Here is a 20,547-nt window from a genome sequence, read left to right as displayed (position 1 = left end):
ACTGATAACATGTTAAAGACACACAAAAACCCAACAAATTATTTTAACTGATTTATAGAGAGACTGAGAGGAGGGCTTAAAGAGATAAAAATAATGACGATAGAAATATGTTAAATTTATTTTTTCTGTATCGATATATGGTGCTTATCCCTGCTGAAGGGCAGATTGGTGTTGCTTCAGAACAATTCTCTAGCGCTGTTACGTAGAGGTGTTACAGTTAAGGTTTTAATAACATTATTTACTAGTGAAGATTTGCATATGTTATCTCACATTCTGTAAGGTAAATTTTCTGGAAAGGTCAAATTAACTAATTTAACTAAGTATTAATGAAAGACCTTGATGTGTATATGACAATAATAGATGTAGTTTCTGGGTCATTTGGCAGAACTGCAAAATGGCCAGAAGGAGGCAACTGCTGTGGTTGCAAACAGGCTTTGGGTGGTATGGAAGTAAGGGCAACTATGGAACTGCTCAGCAACATGGGACCCATAGCTAATAAATAGTAATATGACAAAAAATAACAACTTTGTGTGGATGTAACCTTGTGAGATTTGAGATTTTGACAGCATTTTTATGTGACAACTTCTCTTTTTAGATAAATGCAGAGTTTAAGCGCATTACCACCATGCCACTGCAGTCCAGATTACTCTCGCAGATAGATGTGCTATCTGACAAACTAATAAAGGTCTTCAAAAGGCGAGGAGGACAAATAGGAAGAAGACTTCAGAACATTCTGGAGCCCACGGCCCAGGTAAGAAAAAAATTAATTTGTGTATACACTTTAGGGAAAATAATAATTTTAACAAAATGCTGCTTGTCACTCTATGCCAGGAGTATGTTGAAAATCACCTGGGATTTTCACAATTTACCATGGGTGCGTTTTTTTTTTCTTCTTTTACCTGCATTAGAACTATGTGTGGAGTTCATAGTTGAACATCTCTCTATGCTCTGACAGTATTCTGCTTCTTTGCATGGAGATTTCACTTCAGAAATGCATTACCTTTTTGAGCATTCTGAGGACTCAAATCACATGCTGTAATGAATCCATTTTTGTTCACCTAATGTGTTAATGTTAAAATTTTTTGGAATAGTGACACAGATTAAAATAAGATTTGGTATAATGTTCTTTGACCAGTGTTCTGTTTAATTAAATTTTGGAATTCTGCATTTTCTAGGCCACAGATGAAGCCATTATCCAACGATCTAATAAGGAAACAACCATGGGAATTTACATCATAAAGTCAAGAGATGCCAATGGCAGCCCTGAGGACATCGGGATAGTCCTTGAAGGCCAGAGAGTCTGGCAGGATTTGGATAACTATACCCTAGCAGCTGCAATGCTGTTTGGACTAATGTACACTTTGAACCTCACCTACCCACTGGAAAAGTATACCTTCGAGGTATTATAGAAACTGGTTATGGAGCTCAAAAGGAACAGCCTTTCAAAGAAGGCCCAGGTTTTTAGGACCAGACTGTACGATTGAACAGTTTTCCAGTTATGATGTGGGAACAACATGTTTACCTCTTCGAATATGTACCATCCTTTCTTTTAAGCCAGCACTGGTAAAGTTGCAGTACATAGTGAAACTTATTTTTCTGGCACTTTTCAACTTGGGGCCTTTATTACTGCAGTTTTCACTTTTCAAGCCATGGCTCTTTTAAAAAAAATTCAAACTTTGAATGTCCATTTTTCTCAATGGAAATGGTGCCTTGCACCAATTTCACCAGTTTGCAATTTTTTTCCCAAGGTGCACCACTACAAACAGATTGCATCGTCTAGTATTAGTGATTGTGATGTTTAGTGATAGAAGCAAGCCAATACTAATCAGTTTAGGTCTCTTGGTTTTGTGCCTGTGGGTTATAATGTTATTTTAAGTCTCTTCTTTGTGTCATTTTAATAATTACACCCCTGTTGCCATATTACCTTATGGCTCTTACATTTAAAAAACTATTTTTTACATAAGCGCGATGTCATAAGGCCCCACAATGTTGAATTCAGCTAACAGAAGATAACTTTGAGGAATGTTGTGGAATGTTTTTCAAGAGATGCATTGTACAAATATGACTCATGTATATTTTGGAAGCCTGAATTGAAAGTCCATTGTTACAACTGTGTAGTATTTTCAAAAATACAGGTCATTGTTCAAAAATGTTTTGCTTATTTCTTTGATTGAAGAGAAAGTGTACAGTACATACAGTAAGATCAGCCTTAATTTAGTTTTATTTATTGAACACTCAATTATATATTAGATTATATATTATATATTAGAAATTTGTTATAAAATAAAATAAGCTTACCATAAAATAATCTTGTCAATATAACACATAGTAGTCCAATACAATTAACACAAAAAGTTCATGTCTGATAAACAAGTGGTTTCTATAAATATTTGACCGGAATGAAAAACATAACAACAACATAACAAAGTCATGTTCATGTTACCAGAAAAATGTGTGCAGGTATAACATAAAAAACTAAGGTTAACCAAACATAACTTAATTTCGTGCAACCGATTACAATAATTTTTTTACGTTTATCCCACTGATTATTTTTTTCAGTGTAACTGAACTTTCTGAATTAGGGTCATGATCAAATTGTAATGCTTTTTAAATCTTGCTTGAGTCAATACCTACTAGACTGCAGTACTCTAAACCTTCATTTGTGTAATTTAAAGTACCACATGGGTTGACACACTGAATCAAAACATTGATTTGAGGAGAAATGTACAGCTTTCACACACATACAATGCCACCTGACATAACTCTCACGTTATTTCATTTTTTAAATTGCCTTTTAAAGTATTAACCTAAAACAACAAAAGGAACGGGAGGCAGATGTATATGCAATGAAGTGTCAATTCCATGTGCATGTAGCAGAAATACAGCTGACCTGTAAACCTGGACCTGCAGTTTAGCTGAGCCATATGTTCCAGTAACAGTTGAGGTCTTTCTTGAATGCAAGGTACATTTGGGGTGGTATGCGTGCACAAATTAACCGATCCGCTGTACAAAAACCACTAAAAGATCCCGCCACATATCATTTTGGGGTGCAATAAGACACCACATGCACGTCTTTGTACCAGATCTCTTGATTCTACAAATGCTATGTGATCTGCTCTGTGATCTTTGAGAGTGACATCATAATGAAATGGCTACAACCCTGCTTCTTAAACAAACTGACATAATGTGCTTTAAGTGACGCAAATTCTTGAAAAGCTCATGTGGAATGCTTAAAATCACTTTGTTTAAAGCCTGTTTTAAAGTGTTTTATAGTGACACAGTTACATGGATGATTAATCCCTTTGACTTTTTTCTTTAACTTTATCAATAAAACAAGTGCAGCTTTCACTGACAGTACATCATGTGGTACTTTAACCTATGTACTATTTTCATCGGTTAATTTTGGAGTTGCTACAAAGAGTGAAGAAAAAGGATGAGTTTTCTGTTGTCACTGAGTGGTGCTGAGGTCTGAATCTGAGGGCAGCTCCTGAGTATTGGACAACAAATATTAATACTTGAAATGATTTCTCTCAAAGGATGTAAGCTGTATAGAGCACTGCACGGGTAACTTTGTGAACAATACCTCATTAAGAAATATTCAGACGATATCAGACATTTGTTCAACTTTGGCATAGCACAGTGACTGGACAGCCTTCATTTTATTCAGCCTTACTCAGTGCTTGTAAGTACAAGCAGGTAACTGCGCTCAGTGCTGGTTCAGTATGAGCTTCTGCAGGGTTTATTTGTCAAGAGCACGTTAACTTATTAAAAACGGCTGCTGGCTAGTACTGCTGGAACGTATTTAGGCTAACACGAGCTTAAATAAGCGGAGCTACGTGCAGTGATGCTGGCGTTAGTCATGTTAGCATATTAACAGGTGATGATCACGCTGGGTCCAGAGGTTGTACACTCGGAGATTAGAGCTCCGTTTCGCTGCAGTGTCCGTCCGTTTACTTTATATATGGGTGTTGTGCATTTTAAGAGAGTAAATAACGAGGCTAAATGTCCTTTCGCTTCCAGATACTGTATTTTACACCAACACGATGTGTATGTAAGAATTTATTAGCGGTTTAAGTCGGGAAGCCTGTGCGTGGGAGTTCAAAACACAGACAGTGCGCATGCGTGCGACGTGAAGAAGCGAACGCTTTGATCGCCTGATGTGACGTAGCGAACGCTTTGATCTCCTGACGTGAAGAAGCGAACGCTTTGACGTGCCCGTGACGTCACAGTCAACTGAGCCCTTATATAGACCCCGCCAGGACTCACATTCTACTACTTAACGTTAAGTAAATGAGATGTACAGACCGCGATCTTCACACTCTAGAAAGTTAGATTTTCAAAGTCCTTCAAATAATTTTACTGACACACAAACGTCCACAATGGCTGAATTTCAGACTACAGGCTCTATCCCCATTATTCCCGAGCATATTTTACCTGCTATAACCATGTGTTTCGATCAGTTCTCCCAGGTACAATGGGGAATGATTGAACAGGGAATCTGGGACTCTGATCTCCAAGCATTACTGGCTGATATGATAATCGAAATCATTCAGATAGTTTCTACCGGCATCCTGAAATCTGCACTTCCCACACTTCAGGAGTTAATGACAGACGAATTGTCCCAAACAGATATCAGCATACCTGTGGCAAAAATAGCTCCGTCGCTGGGAGACTCTCTTTCAACCAGCTTTGGCATCGCTCTTAACATCCCCCATGAAAACTGTCAGTCCAGTAAGAAGCTGACAAAACTGATTGAATCGGAGATCTCAGAAAAGGTCAACTCAGCTCTGACTCTACTCTTAAACAACCCGGATTTACGGTCAGATCCTGCCGTTTATGTCAGTGGAAAAATGACAACCACAAAAAACCTTCGACGCATGGTCTCTCACGCAGCCTCATGTTTGGAAAAATGTGCAGGTAAGCTAAGCAGCCAGTGCATGTCAAAGGGCGGCGCAGCTAGTTCCCCTAGCCCGTCTAATTCAAGAGCAGAGAGTACTGAATCAAAGATCTCTGAGAAGGCAATGGTTGTTGAGGAGGTGAGCAGCGCTCTCACCAAATGGAGCACAGACACAGGAATCACAGAGGACAATAAGGATGAAAATGACACGACGCCTGTAGAGAAAAAAGAAAGTGAAACTGGAGAGATGGCGGAAAGTCGTTCCAGCACCCCAGGTGAAGTGAACGTGGCTGATGTTGTCATTGCAATACTTGACACTCTGAAGTATTCCAATGCCGAAGATGACACAGAAATCGAGAAGTGCACAGATGCTGAGACAGCTGAAAGTCTCCAGCGTCCCAGCACGCCAGCAGAAATAGCTGCAGCTGACATTGTAAACACAATAATTGATCATCTGCAGTCTTTTGATGGTGAAGATGTCACATCTAGTGAGAAATGTGACTCACGCGAACCTGCTTTTAATGTGCAGGCAATTATCCAAAAGGTGAAAAACTTTTTCGCGTCATGCATCCCATCCAGAAAAAGCAATGACCAAAAGCTGCACAAAGACTGCTTCTGCGCTTTTGCCAAAAAGCAGTTTTACAAAATGATCAGAGAGATAAAACACCTGGTGAAGAAAAACAAAAGGTTCTTCGTCTGTCTCCACGAACCGGTCAAGTCTCTTGATGATCAGACAGCAGATTGTTTGGACAACTACAGTTCTTTTTGTAGCTATGTAAACACACCAGTGATGGAAAGCATGTTTAAAAGTTCTTCCCCAGTTGATTATAACACCATCAAACCCATTCTTGAACAAATGTTTAATAAATTAAACGGGCCAGAACATTTTAACCGTATCTGGAACCCCCTGGAAAAGATAAAGGAAACTGAGATGTTTTCCAGGGAGTTGACAGATAAAGTGTATGACTATCTCCAGTCAACTGAAAGATATGTACTCCCTGTGATGCTATCAGGAAAATGTCTTTCAGACTCTGTGATCTCTAGGTCTGCAGAGCCAACAGATGAGTTACCCTTTTCGCCCGAGGTCCTCTATGTGACTGTAGAAGACTCAGTGCAAAAGTTTTTGCAAAACACTCTTCTGTGGTTAGAGAATGATGCTTTGGATCAAACTGTCCAAAGTGACAAGATTTCTGGTGCCGTGGGAGACATCCAGGATGTGATTTTAAGAGCACTGACTCCAACAGAGCAAAAAGAAAATGACAGACTGTCTGAACCAGAGTCACGTCCAGATTGTCCTCCCAAAAATGAAACAGTCTCCTGCGTGAGTGTACTAGAGCAGGGCCCACCCCCAGAAAACAGCCCTGAGCCTGAACCAATCACTGAAGCTGGGCTTACAGAAGCTCAAAGTCAGCCATCAACCTCTGAAAACTTACAGGAGGAGTCTGAGAAAATTGTCAGAGACTTCAGTAACTGTCTGTTAGATAAGCTCCTGGAGAAATGTAGTTTCGACACAAGCACTCTGAATATAGAAGAATACGAAGCGATCACCAGGCGTCTTACAGATCTGCTTCTAGATAAGGTCAGAGTCCCAGGATATCTGAGTGCTCTTAAAAATAACAAACGGCGGATGCTAAAGAAAATGAGTAAGGCCCTCATAAAGGAGCTTGACTCTGCAGATCAGTTTGTACATTCGGCTCTTACACCAGATGATTACACTTTTGATGAACTTTTTCTGGATCTCCTGGACATGACTATTGAGGTTGTACTCAATCCCCCACTGAAGTCTAAAATTACAAGGTTCTTTCAAGCAGTGGGAAAAGCTTTAATGAAGCCGTTTAGGGGCTGCTTTGAGGGCAGCAGCGATGACTAAAAGACCAGCTTCACCCCCCCCCCCCCCCCCCCCCCCGACACACACACACACACACACACACACACACTACAATGCTTCTTTAAAGATCTCGAAGCATTTAATAATTTATTCAAAAACAATGTAATTGGCCAACAGAAGTATATTTCATCTTGTCTCCCTATATTGTCTCTCCATCACCCCCAACCGGTCGCAGCAGATGGCCGCCCCTTCTTGAGCCTGGTTCTGCTGGAGGTTTCTCCTTATCAAAGGAGTTTTTCCTCCCCACTGTCGCCTAGTGCTTGCTCAAAGGGGATCTTTTGATTGTTGGGTATTTTCCTGCTAATACTGTAGGGTTTTCACCTTACAATATAAAGCACCTTGAGGAGACTCTTGTTTTGCTGCGATGCTATATAATCTTAGATTTAACTGAATTTTAAAATCATCCATTATAGCATCAAAGTAAAACAAAATGAAATTTAAAAAAAAAAACCTGACATAAAAAAATAGATTTACCATCAAATAAAAATCCTAATCTCAAACATATTCTGATTTTTCTTGTGTTTTATTGTGTTGTCAAGTATGAAAAAACAATGTTGCATTTGTGCACTCTGGTCATGAGTACTGGTATTGTATTAGAGCAGAATTTAGAGTAGAATTTGATAAAGGTGGTTTGGGTATGAGATGAACACAATTCATGAAACTATTAAATGTTGTTATTATAGACACTAAGTGAATATCTGTGGTAAGTTTAACAGTTTTCAGGGTTTTAGGCACATTTCTGCACATAGATTGGTCCAGAATGGAAAGTCTAAAGCAAAAAGCCTGAGTGAGGTGGACATTTTCATCATGGTCTCCAAGGCCTCCTTTGTGACTTGCCATTTTCTGTCCCTCTCCTCCTTGTTGCGGTTTCCTGGGTCCTCACCCTCCAAACTCCATGGACCTTTCAATTAATCTTTAGGAAATGAAAAATAATAGTAATAAAAAATAAAACACTTGGGAGGTTTAATTTGTTTATTTTAATTTGTTTTTCACCTGTTGTACATGTAGTGGAAAATGATTCTTTGCACAAACTGACAATGCTGAAAAAGCCTGGAGGTTGTGTTCTTTTGCAGGAAAAAATTAATGCTTTCTGAATTAGGGTCATGATCAAATTGTAATGCTTTTTAAATCTTGCTTGAGTCAATACCTACTAGACTGCAGTACTCTAAACCTTCATTTGTGTAATTTAAAGTACCACATGGGTTGACACACTGAATCAAAACATTGATTTGAGGAGAAATGTACAGCTTTCACACACATACAATGCCACCTGACATAACTCTCACGTTATTTCATTTTTTAAATTGCCTTTTAAAGTATTAACCTAAAACAACAAAAGGAACGGGAGGCAGATGTATATGCAATGAAGTGTCAATTCCATGTGCATGTAGCAGAAATACAGCTGACCTGTAAACCTGGACCTGCAGTTTAGCTGAGCCATATGTTCCAGTAACAGTTGAGGTCTTTCTTGAATGCAAGGTACATTTGGGGTGGTATGCGCGCACAAATTAACCGATCCGCTGTACAAAAACCACTAAAAGATCCCGCCACATATCATTTTGGGGTGCAATAAGATACCACATGCACGTCTTTGTACCAGATCTCTTGATTCTACAAATGCTATGTGATCTGCTCTGTGATCTTTGAGAGTGACATCATAATGAAATGGCTACAACCCTGCTTCTTAAACAAACTGACATAATGTGCTTTAAGTGACGCAAATTCTTGAAAAGCTCATGTGGAATGCTTAAAATCACTTTGTTTAAAGCCTGTTTTAAAGTGTTTTATAGTGACACAGTTACATGGATGATTAATCCCTTTGACTTTTTTCTTTAACTTTATCAATAAAACAAGTGCAGCTTTCACTGACAGTACATCATGTGGTACTTTAACCTATGTACTATTTTCATCGGTTAATTTTGGAGTTGCTACAAAGAGTGAAGAAAAAGGATGAGTTTTCTGTTGTCACTGAGTGGTGCTGAGGTCTGAATCTGAGGGCAGCTCCTGAGTATTGGACAACAAATATTAATACTTGAAATGATTTCTCTCAAAGGATGTAAGCTGTATAGAGTCAAGTCAAGTCATCTTTATTTGTCAATTCTACCACATGTACAGGACATACAGAGAATAGAAATTTCGTTACTCTCAAACCCTAGGTGAAATAGCAAATGAACATTTAAATATAAGAGAGTGATTAAAAAATGCAAATAAAATAATTAAAAATAAAAATTTTAATAAATACAATACAATTTTACGTATAACAAGAAAGCTATGCAATATACAATATACAATATTCAAGTAAGGATAAAAGAGCACTGCACGGGTAACTTTGTGAACAATACCTCATTAAGAAATATTCAGACGATATCAGACATTTGTTCAACTTTGTCATAGCACAGTGACTGGACAGCCTTCATTTTATTCAGCCTTACTCAGTGCTTGTAAGTACAAGCAGGTACACTGAAAAAAATGCAATAGGGTGGTTGTTGAACTTGCATAGAATTACTTCATATATCCAGCATGACTAATTTAAATTTCACATCTAAACATATTTTTGTCTTTTAATTTTCACATATTCTTTAAGAATATTCATTCTTTTAGAACAAATCATGTTGAAAAGAAACAAGTTAGTCGTGTTTTATCCTCAAGCTCCGCCCCCTGGAAAGGAAAAATCGGCTGCACTGTCCGCCATTTTTGTCTCTCGCTTTGGAAAATCTACTACCATCTGGAGTTTTACACTTGAAGGTAAATAAGATTTTAAAGCTAACACACCAGTGAGAAAGAGTGTAGACCCTTTATATATGTGGACTTTTACTGGGGTGTTGTTATTTTACAGGTATGTGGGCTGTTTATCGAAAACCATGAAAGGCTAATGTTAGGCTCCAGTTAGCTAATGGTAACCGAAATTATGCGATAAGCAAATTAGTAATTAACATATATAATGTGAGTTAATATTGTTTGTATATTCTTTCAGTCTAAATTAACAGACTATTACAAACTTGCATCGGTGTCTGTAGTAAGTGGTGGTACCTGCAGTGTCTTAACCATTAAACAAGCTAATGTAGGGCCGGGATATGACTAGTTTGTTGAAACATGTCTGCTGCCAATGTGACTGCTCACACACGGTAACATTACCAGCACATAGCCACAGCCGCTATAAACATGCTGAAAGGTCAATCTAGCTTCTGTAGTCAGCAGCTGGAAGACTCAACACAGACCCAAGATTCAGTGTAACGGTTATCTAAATGTTGTGTGTCCTGTTTGTAAGCCCAGAAAAAGAAATTAAATAAAATGACGACCTTGAGCTTCAAGCTAATGTAAGCGTAATGCTATAGCATAAAGCGACTAATGCAATGATGAGGTTGTTAAATTAGTAAAAATACAGTAAATATATCCAACATGAATCATTTATATTTTTGGTCTAAACATAATTAAGTCTCACGCCTTTCACTTGTTTTAGAAGGATGTTCAGTCTTTTAAAACCAGTCATATCAAAATAACAGAAAATAGTTATGTTTTCTGTTGAAACTCCACCCCCCAGGGTGTGTTCTGCGAGGGAAAATTCACTGTGGCGGTCCGCCATTTTTTGTCTTCGCTTAGTTTACGTTTGGTGCTGAGCTTTACTTTGTCGAGGTAAACTGAAAACTACATGTTTGAGAGGAAACGAAGAGAACATCCATTAGATGGGGAAGTTTTTCTCATGAATTGCTGTTGAGCAACATAATGGAAAAAACAAGTCATTCCTTAAGTTAACTAACGATAATGCTAGCTTAAGCTGCGGGACAATATTATGTGCATTAGCTTTTTTTCAGTGTGTGCCCAGTCACATTCGCTTGTTTTTTCTCAGTGAATACAGACTAACAAACTTGTGTCCATTTAGTTAACTGGTTGTACCTAAAATGTTTTAGTTAAACAGTTAAATAAGCTAGTTTGCCATGGGGTGGGCTCTGTGTGTTTGGGGGTGGGGGGGTGTCTTCACTAAAGTCGGTTTATTTAGGGCATGACACCTATGCAGTACTCATTAGGAGAGGAAGTGCATGACGTGGGGCTTTATTTCATGTTCTGGGGCAGTGAATGTAATGTACTGATAACATGTTAAAGACACACAAAAACCCAACAAATTATTTTAACTGATTTATAGAGAGACTGAGAGGAGGGCTTAAAGAGATAAAAATAATGACGATAGAAATATGTTAAATTTATTTTTTCTGTATCGATATATGGTGCTTATCCCTGCTGAAGGGCAGATTGGTGTTGCTTCAGAACAATTCTCTAGCGCTGTTACGTAGAGGTGTTACAGTTAAGGTTTTAATAACATTATTTACTAGTGAAGATTTGCATATGTTATCTCACATTCTGTAAGGTAAATTTTCTGGAAAGGTCAAATTAACTAATTTAACTAAGTATTAATGAAAGACCTTGATGTGTATATGACAATAATAGATGTAGTTTCTGGGTCATTTGGCAGAACTGCAAAATGGCCAGAAGGAGGCAACTGCTGTGGTTGCAAACAGGCTTTGGGTGGTATGGAAGTAAGGGCAACTATGGAACTGCTCAGCAACATGGGACCCATAGCTAATAAATAGTAATATGACAAAAAATAACAACTTTGTGTGGATGTAACCTTGTGAGATTTGAGATTTTGACAGCATTTTTATGTGACAACTTCTCTTTTTAGATAAATGCAGAGTTTAAGCGCATTACCACCATGCCACTGCAGTCCAGATTACTCTCGCAGATAGATGTGCTATCTGACAAACTAATAAAGGTCTTCAAAAGGCGAGGAGGACAAATAGGAAGAAGACTTCAGAACATTCTGGAGCCCACGGCCCAGGTAAGAAAAAAATTAATTTGTGTATACACTTTAGGGAAAATAATAATTTTAACAAAATGCTGCTTGTCACTCTATGCCAGGAGTATGTTGAAAATCACCTGGGATTTTCACAATTTACCATGGGTGCGTTTTTTTTTTTCTTCTTTTACCTGCATTAGAACTATGTGTGGAGTTCATAGTTGAACACCTGTCTATGCTCTGACAGTATTCTGCTTCTTTGCATGGAGATTTCACTTCAGAAATGCATTACCTTTTTGAGCATTCTGAGGACTCAAATCACATGCTGTAATGAATCCATTTTTGTTCACCTAATGTGTTAATGTTAACATTTTTTGGACTAGTGACACAGATTAAAATAAGATTTGGTATAATGTTCTTTGACCAGTGTTCTGTTTAATTAAATTTTGGAATTCTGCATTTTCTAGGCCACAGATGAAGCCATTATCCAACGATCTAATAAGGAAACAACCATGGGAATTTACATCATAAAGTCAAGAGATGCCAATGGCAGCCCTGAGGACATCGGGATAGTCCTTGAAGGCCAGAGAGTCTGGCAGGATTTGGATAACTATACCCTAGCAGCTGCAATGCTGTTTGGACTAATGTACACTTTGAACCTCACCTACCCACTGGAAAAGTATACCTTCGAGGTATTATAGAAACTGGTTATGGAGCTCAAAAGGAACAGCCTTTCAAAGAAGGCCCAGGTTTTTAGGACCAGACTGTACGATTGAACAGTTTTCCAGTTATGATGTGGGAACAACATGTTTACCTCTTCGAATATGTACCATCCTTTCTTTTAAGCCAGCACTGGTAAAGTTGCAGTACATAGTGAAACTTATTTTTCTGGCACTTTTCAACTTGGGGCCTTTATTACTGCAGTTTTCACTTTTCAAGCCATGGCTCTTTTAAAAAAAATTCAAACTTTGAATGTCCATTTTTCTCAATGGAAATGGTGCCTTGCACCAATTTCACCAGTTTGCAATTTTTTTCCCAAGGTGCACCACTACAAACAGATTGCATCGTCTAGTATTAGTGATTGTGATGTTTAGTGATAGAAGCAAGCCAATACTAATCAGTTTAGGTCTCTTGGTTTTGTGCCTGTGGGTTATAATGTTATTTTTAGTCTCTTCTTTGTGTCATTTTAATAATTACACCCCTGTTGCCATATTACCTTATGGCTCTTACATTTAAAAAACTATTTTTTACATAAGCGCGATGTCATAAGGCCCCACAATGTTGAATTCAGCTTACAGAAGATAACTTTGAGGAATGTTGTGGAATGTTTTTCAAGAGATGCATTGTACAAATATGACTCATGTATATTTTGGAAGCCTGAATTGAAAGTCCATTGTTACAACTGTGTAGTATTTTCAAAAATACAGGTCATTGTTCAAAAATGTTTTGCTTATTTCTTTGAAGAGAAAGTGTACAGTACATACAGTAAGATCAGCCTTAATTTAGTTTTATTTATTGAACACTCAATTATATATTAGATTATATATTATATATTAGAAATTTGTTATAAAATAAAATAAGCTTACCATGAAATAATCTTGTCAATATAACACATAGTAGTCCAATACAATTAACACAAAAAGTTCATGTCTGATAAACAAGTGGTTTCTATAAATATTTGACCGGAATGAAAAACATAACAACATAACAAAGTCATGTTCATGTTACCAGAAAAATGTGTGCAGGTATAACATAGAAAACTAAGGTTATCCAAACATAACTTAATTTCGTGCAACCGATTACAATAATTTTTTTACGTTTATCCCACTGATTATTTTTTTCAGTGTAACTGCGCTCAGTGCTGGTTCAGTATGAGCTTCTGCAGGGTTTATTTGTCAAGAGCACGTTAACTTATTAAAAACGGCTGCTGGCTAGTACTGCTGGAACGTATTTAGGCTAACACGAGCTTAAATAAGCGGAGCTACGTGCAGTGATGCTGGCGTTAGTCATGTTAGCATATTAACAGGTGATGATCACGCTGGGTCCAGAGGTTGTACACTCGGAGATTAGAGCTCCGTTTCGCTGCAGTGTCCGTCCGTTTACTTTATATATGGGTGTTGTGCATTTTAAGAGAGTAAATAACGAGGCTAAATGTCCTTTCGCTTCCAGATACTGTATTTTACACCAACACGATGTGTATGTAAGAATTTATTAGCGGTTTAAGTCGGGAAGCCTGTGCGTGGGAGTTCAAAACACAGACAGTGCGCATGCGTGCGACGTGAAGAAGCGAACGCTTTGATCGCCTGATGTGACGTAGCGAACGCTTTGATCTCCTGATGTGAAGAAGCGAACGCTTTGACGTGCCCGTGACGTCACAGTCAACTGAGCCCTTATATAGACCCCGCCAGGACTCACATTCTACTACTTAACGTTAAGTAAATGAGATGTACAGACCGCGATCTTCACACTCTAGAAAGTTAGATTTTCAAAGTCCTTCAAATAATTTTACTGACACACAAACGTCCACAATGGCTGAATTTCAGACTACAGGCTCTATCCCCATTATTCCCAAGCATCTTTTACCTGCTATAACCATGTGTTTCGATCAGTTCTCCCAGGTACAATGGGGAATGATTGAACAGGGAATCTGGGACTCTGATCTCCAAGCATTACTGGCTGATATGATAATCGAAATCATTCAGATAGTTTCTACCGGCATCCTGAAATCTGCACTTCCCACACTTCAGGAGTTAATGACAGACGAATTGTCCCAAACAGATATCAGCATACCTGTGGCAAAAATAGCTCCGTCGCTGGGAGACTCTCTTTCAACCAGCTTTGGCATCGCTCTTAACATCCCCCATGAAAACTGTCAGTCCAGTAAGAAGCTGACAAAACTGATTGAATTGGAGATCTCAGAAAAGGTCAACTCAGCTCTGACTCTACTCTTAAACAACCCGGATTTACGGTCAGATCCTGCCGTTTATGTCAGTGGAAAAATGACAACCACAAAAAACCTTCGACGCATGGTCTCTCACGCAGCCTCATGTTTGGAAAAATGTGCAGGTAAGCTAAGCAGCCAGTGCATGTCAAAGGGCGGCGCAGCTAGTTCCCCTAGCCCGTCTAATTCAAGAGCAGAGAGTACTGAATCAAAGATCTCTGAGAAGGCAATGGTTGTTGAGGAGGTGAGCAGCGCTCTCACCAAATGGAGCACAGACACAGGAATCACAGAGGACAATAAGGATGAAAATGACACGACGCCTGTAGAGAAAAAAGAAAGTGAAACTGGAGAGATGGCGGAAAGTCGTTCCAGCACCCCAGGTGAAGTGATCGTGGCTGATGTTGTCAATGCAATACTCGACACTCTGAAGTATTCCAATGCCGAAGATGACACAGAAATAGAGAAGTGCACAGATGCTGAGACAGCTGAAAGTCTCCAGCGTCCCAGCACGCCAGCAGAAATAGCTGCAGCTGACATTGTAAACACAATAATTGATCATCTGCAGTCTTTTGATGGTGAAGATGTCACATCTAGTGAGAAATGTGACTCACGCAAACCTGCTTTTAATGTGCAGGCAATTATCCAAAAGGTGAAAAACTTTTTCGCGTCATGCATCCCATCCAGAAAAAGCAATGACCAAAAGCTGCACAAAGACTGCTTCTGCGCTTTTGCCAAAAAGCAGTTTTACAAAATGATCAGAGAGATAAAACACCTGGTGAAGAAAAACAAAAAGTTCTTCGTCTGTCTCCACGAACCGGTCAAGTCTCTTGATGATCAGACAGCAGATTGTTTGGACAACTACAGTTCTTTTTGTAGCTATGTAAACACACCAGTGATGGAAAGCATGTTTAAAAGTTCTTCCCCAGTTGATTATAACACCATCAAACCCATTCTTGAACAAATGTTTAATAAATTAAACGGGCCAGAACATTTTAACCGTATCTGGAACCCCCTGGAAAAGATAAAGGAAACTGAGATGTTTTCCAGGGAGTTGACAGATAAAGTGTATGACTATCTCCAGTCAACTGAAAGATATGTACTCCCTGTGATGCTATCAGGAAAATGTCTTTCAGACTCTGTGATCTCTAGGTCTGCAGAGCCAACAGATGAGTTACCCTTTTCGCCCGAGGTCCTCTATGTGACTGTAGAAGACTCAGTGCAAAAGTTTTTGCAAAACACTCTTCTGTGGTTAGAGAATGATGCTTTGGATCAAACTGTCCAAAGTGACAAGATTTCTGGTGCCATGGGAGACATCCAGGATGTGATTTTAAGAGCACTGACTCCAACAGAGCAAAAAGAAAATGACAGACTGTCTGAACCAGAGTCACGTCCAGATTGTCCTCCCAAAAATGAAACAGTCTCCTGCGTGAGTGTACTAGAGCAGGGCCCACCCCCAGAAAACAGCCCTGAGCCTGAACCAATCACTGAAGCTGGGCTTACAGAAGCTCAAAGTCAGCTATCAACCTCTGAAAACTTACAGGAGGAGTCTGAGAAAATTGTCAGAGACTTCAGTAACTGTCTGTTAGATAAGCTCCTGGAGAAATGTAGTTTCGACACAAGCACTCTGAATATAGAAGAATACGAAGCGATCACCAGGCGTCTTACAGATCTGCTTCTAGATAAGGTCAGAGTCCCAGGATATCTGAGTGCTCTTAAAAATAACAAACGGCGGATGCTAAAGAAAATGAGTAAGGCCCTTATAAAGGAGCTTGACTCTGCAGATCAGTTTGTACATTCGGCTCTTACACCAGATGATTACACTTTTGATGAACTTTTTCTGGATCTCCTGGACATGACTATTGAGGTTGTACTCAATCCCCCACTGAAGTCTAAAATTACAAGGTTCTTTCAAGCAGTGGGAAAAGCTTTAATGAAGCCGTTTAGGGGCTGCTTTGAGGGCAGCAGCGATGACTAAAAGACCAGCTTCACCCCCCCCCCCCCCCCCACACACACACACACACTACAATGCTTCTTTAAAGATCTCGAAGCATTTAATAATTTATTCAAAAACAATGTAATTGGCCAACAGAAGTATATTTCATCTTGTCTCCCTATATTGTCTCTCCATCACCCCCAACCGGTCGCAGCAGATGGCCGCCCCTTCTTGAGCCTGGTTCTGCTGGAGGTTTCTCCTTATCAAAGGAGTTTTTCCTCCCCACTGTCGCCTAGTGCTTGCTCAAAGGGGATCTTTTGATTGTTGGGTATTTTCCTGCTAATACTGTAGGGTTTTCACCTTACAATATAAAGCACCTTGAGGAGACTCTTGTTTTGCTGTGATGCTATATAATCTTAGATTTAACTGAATTTTAAAATCATCCATTATAGCATCAAAGTAAAACAAAATGAAATTTAAAAAAAAAACCTGACATAAAAAAATAGATTTACCATCAAATAAAAATCCTAATCTCAAACATATTCTGATTTTTCTTGTGTTTTATTGTGTTGTCAAGTATGAAAAAACAATGTTGCATTTGTGCACTCTGGTCATGAGTACTGGTATTGTATTAGAGCAGAATTTAGAGTAGAATTTGATAAAGGTGGTTTGGGTATGAGATGAACACAATTCATGAAACTATTAAATGTTGTTATTATAGACACTAAGTGAATATCTGTGGTAAGTTTAACAGTTTTCAGGGTTTTAGGCACATTTCTGCACATAGATTGGTCCAGAATGGAAAGTCTAAAGCAAAAAGCCTGAGTGAGGTGGACATTTTCATCATGGTCTCCAAGGCCTCCTTTGTGACTTGCCATTTTCTGTCCCTCTCCTCCTTGTTGCGGTTTCCTGGGTCCTCACCCTCCAAACTCCATGGACCTTTCAATTAATCTTTAGGAAATGAAAAATAATAGTAATAAAAAAAAACACTTGGGAGGTTTAATTTGTTTATTTTAATTTGTTTTTCACCTGTTGTACATGTAGTGGAAAATGATTCTTTGCACAAACTGACAATGCTGAAAAAGCCTGGAGGTTGTGTTCTTTTGCAGGAAAAAATTAATGCTTTCTGAATTAGGGTCATGATCAAATTGTAATGCTTTTTAAATCTTGCTTGAGTCAATACCTACTAGACTGCAGTACTCTAAACCTTCATTTGTGTAATTTAAAGTACCACATGGGTTGACACACTGAATCAAAACATTGATTTGAGGAGAAATGTACAGCTTTCACACACATACAATGCCACCTGACATAACTCTCACGTTATTTCATTTATTAAATTGCCTTTTAAAGTATTAACCTAAAACAACAAAAGGAACGGGAGGCAGATGTATATGCAATGAAGTGTCAATTCCATGTGCATGTAGCAGAAATACAGCTGACCTGTAAACCTGGACCTGCAGTTTAGCTGAGCCATATGTTCCAGTAACAGTTGAGGTCTTTCTTGAATGCAAGGTACATTTGGGGTGGTATGCGCGCACAAATTAACCGATCCGCTGTACAAAAACCACTAAAAGATCCCGCCACATATCATTTTGGGGTGCAATAAGACACCACATGCACGTCTTTGTACCAGATCTCTTGATTCTACAAATGCTATGTGATCTGCTCTGTGATCTTTGAGAGTGACATCATAATGAAATGGCTACAACCCTGCTTCTTAAACAAACTGACATAATGTGCTTTAAGTGACGCAAATTCTTGAAAAGCTCATGTGGAATGCTTAAAATCACTTTGTTTAAAGCCTGTTTTAAAGTGTTTTATAGTGACACAGTTACATGGATGATTAATCCCTTTGACTTTTTTCTTTAACTTTATCAATAAAACAAGTGCAGCTTTCACTGACAGTACATCATGTGGTACTTTAACCTATGTACTATTTTCATCGGTTAATTTTGGAGTTGCTACAAAGAGTGAAGAAAAATGATGAGTTTTCTGTTGTCACTGAGTGGTGCTGAGGTCTGAATCTGAGGGCAGCTCCTGAGTATTGGACAACAAATATTAATACTTGAAATGATTTCTCTCAAAGGATGTAAGCTGTATAGAGCACTGCACGGGTAACTTTGTGAACAATACCTCATTAAGAAATATTCAGACGATATCAGACATTTGTTCAACTTTGGCATAGCACAGTGACTGGACAGCCTTCATTTTATTCAGCCTTACTCAGTGCTTGTAAGTACAAGCAGGTAACTGCGCTCAGTGCTGGTTCAGTATGAGCTTCTGCAGGGTTTATTTGTCAAGAGCACGTTAACTTATTAAAAACGGCTGCTGGCTAGTACTGCTGGAACGTATTTAGGCTAACACGAGCTTAAATAAGCGGAGCTACGTGCAGTGATGCTGGCGTTAGTCATGTTAGCATATTAACAGGTGATGATCACGCTGGGTCCAGAGGTTGTACACTCGGAGATTAGAGCTCCGTTTCGCTGCAGTGTCCGTCCGTTTACTTTATATATGGGTGTTGTGCATTTTAAGAGAGTAAATAACGAGGCTAAATGTCCTTTCGCTTCCAGATACTGTATTTTACACCAACACGATGTGTATGTAAGAATTTATTAGCGGTTTAAGTCGGGAAGCCTGTGCGTGGGAGTTCAAAACACAGACAGTGCGCATGCGTGCGACGTGAAGAAGCGAACGCTTTGATCGCCTGATGTGACGTAGCGAACGCTTTGATCTCCTGATGTGAAGAAGCGAACGCTTTGACGTGCCCGTGACGTCACAGTCAACTGAGCCCTTATATAGACCCCGCCAGGACTCACATTCTACTACTTAACGTTAAGTAAATGAGATGTACAGACCGCGATCTTCACACTCTAGAAACTTAGATTTTCAAAGTCCTTCAAATAATTTTACTGACACACAAACGTCCACAATGGCTGAATTTCAGACTACAGGCTCTATCCCCATTATTCCCGAGCATATTTTACCTGCTATAACCATGTGTTTCGATCAGTTCTCCCAGGTACAATGGGGAATGATTGAACAGGGAATCTGGGACTCTGATCTCCAAGCATTACTGGCTGATATGATAATCGAAATCATTCAGATAGTTTCTACCGGCATCCTGAAATCTGCACTTCCCACACTTCAGGAGTTAATGACAGACGAATTGTCCCAAACAGATATCAGCATACCTGTGGCAAAAATAGCTCCGTCGCTGGGAGACTCTCTTTCAACCAGCTTTGGCATCGCTCTTAACATCCCCCATGAAAACTGTCAGTCCAGTAAGAAGCTGACAAAACTGATTGAATCGGAGATCTCAGAAAAGGTCAACTCAGCTCAGACTCTACTCTTAAACAACCCGGATTTACGGTCAGATCCTGCCGTTTATGTCAGTGGAAAAATGACAACCACAAAAAACCTTCGACGCATGGTCTCTCACGCAGCCTCATGTTTGGAAAAATGTGCAGGTAAGCTAAGCAGCCAGTGCATGTCAAAGGGCGGCGCAGCTAGTTCCCCTAGCCCGTCTAATTCAAGAGCAGAGAGTACTGAATCAAAGATCTCTGAGAAGGCAATGGTTGTTGAGGAGGTGAGCAGCGCTCTCACCAAATGGAGCACAGACACAGGAATCACAGAGGACAATAAGGATGAAAATGACACGACGCCTGTAGAGAAAAAAGAAAGTGAAACTGGAGAGATGGCGGAAAGTCGTTCCAGCACCCCAGGTGAAGTGAACGTGGCTGATGTTGTCATTGCAATACTCGACACTCTGAAGTATTCCAATGCCGAAGATGACACAGAAATCGAGAAGTGCACAGATGCTGAGACAGCTGAAAGTCTCCAGCGTCCCAGCATGCCAGCAGAAATAGCTGCAGCTGACATTGTAAACACAATAATTGATCATCTGCAGTCTTTTGATGGTGAAGATGTCACATCTAGTGAGAAATGTGACTCACGCGAACCTGCTTTTAATGTGCAGGCAATTATCCAAAAGGTGAAAAACTTTTTCGCGTCATGCATCCCATCCAGAAAAAGCAATGACCAAAAGCTGCACAAAGACTGCTTCTGCGCTTTTGCCAAAAAGCAGTTTTACAAA

The sequence above is a fragment of the Perissodus microlepis genome, chromosome 20 (assembly GCF_051167445.1).
Source record: "Perissodus microlepis isolate ML-2025 ecotype Zambia chromosome 20, ASM5116744v1, whole genome shotgun sequence".
Lineage (NCBI taxonomy): Eukaryota > Metazoa > Chordata > Actinopteri > Cichliformes > Cichlidae > Perissodus > Perissodus microlepis.
Note: the sequence above shows the minus strand (reverse complement) of the source record.